The sequence below is a fragment of the Lucilia cuprina genome, chromosome 6, assembly GCF_022045245.1.
Source record: "Lucilia cuprina isolate Lc7/37 chromosome 6, ASM2204524v1, whole genome shotgun sequence".
NCBI lineage: Eukaryota > Metazoa > Arthropoda > Insecta > Diptera > Calliphoridae > Lucilia > Lucilia cuprina.
The window spans coordinates 47,595,446-47,596,726 of NC_060954.1; positions in this window are offsets into that span (position 1 = coordinate 47,595,446).

The following is a 1,281-nucleotide window of genomic DNA, read 5'->3' on the forward strand; positions in this document are numbered from 1 at the left end:
ATAGATAGATAGATAGATAGATAGATAGATAGATAGATAGATAGATAGATAGATAGATAGATAGATAGATAGATAGATAGATAGATAGATAGGTAGATAGATAGATATTAGCTCATGAGGTACAAGCTCTCTTCCTGCAAATGCCGAAAGCTGCAGGTACTCCTAACAACTAACTAACTAACTAAGGGCTCCTTTTGCTAAAGTCTTTGGTTATAATCGAAACGATAACCTCTTGCCAGATAGCTATATTAGCACACCTAAAATATCGTTTAGTAATGCACATCGATTATTCATTCCAGTTTATTTTCTAATAGAAATTCTATAATCAATTGAATAATTTAAATATCGATTTAATAATTTAATTGAAGCAATTAAGTGTAGGCATTCGACAGCTTAAATAAGGCTAGACTAATATTAATTGATATTCTTTAATTAAATCGATTAAAATTGTACTGGAAAATTTTTAATCTAAATCTATATAAAATTCTTACATTACTGACTGACTGATACGTCATCGCAAAGCCAGAATATTGGTATCTTACCAAATAGATCCACTAAGACGGAATTTTTGGAAAATCAAATGTTCAGGGGGTTAAAAAGGGTAAATTCGATAACCTCATATCTCCTTAACTAGAGAAGATACAAAAGCTGTTTAAAGCTTATTTTTGTTCACTTAAAATATAAGCGTACAGGTGTCTGGTACTTTTTTCAAATTCGTCCCCTTTAGGGAATAAACGGGTAAAAACAATATTTTGGTACTTTTTTGCACCCCATGTATCTTTTAAACCAAAGAACATACAAAAAAATTTTTACGCCTTCATAATAATACGAATTTAGTACTTTTTGGATATTCGGACGCTTAAGGAGTAAAAATAGTTTTACCTACTTTTGGTACTTTTTGCATAAAACATTGTTTTTGGTTTATTTACTTATACATATGATGAATACATAATAACGATTTTTTATTTCGTTAATGGAGAGGAAAAAGTACCAAATGGGGAGTAAAAATAGAAAATTTAATTTCATTCAAGCAAAACGGGCCAATTTACATAAAATTTTTAGATTTGGAAATACTAAACATGCGAATGGGGTGTTACTTTTGGCATATGTATATTTGAAATCAATAATAAAGGAACTTTTTGGTACTTTTTCGTTCCACACAGGTACTTTTCTTAAAGTTTGCTTTTAATTTAAACTTAGAAACATGAAATAAAGCAAGTATTAAAAGAACTTTTTTGGTACTTTTTTCACCTTCGTTCGGTACTTTTTTTTGTTTTCTAT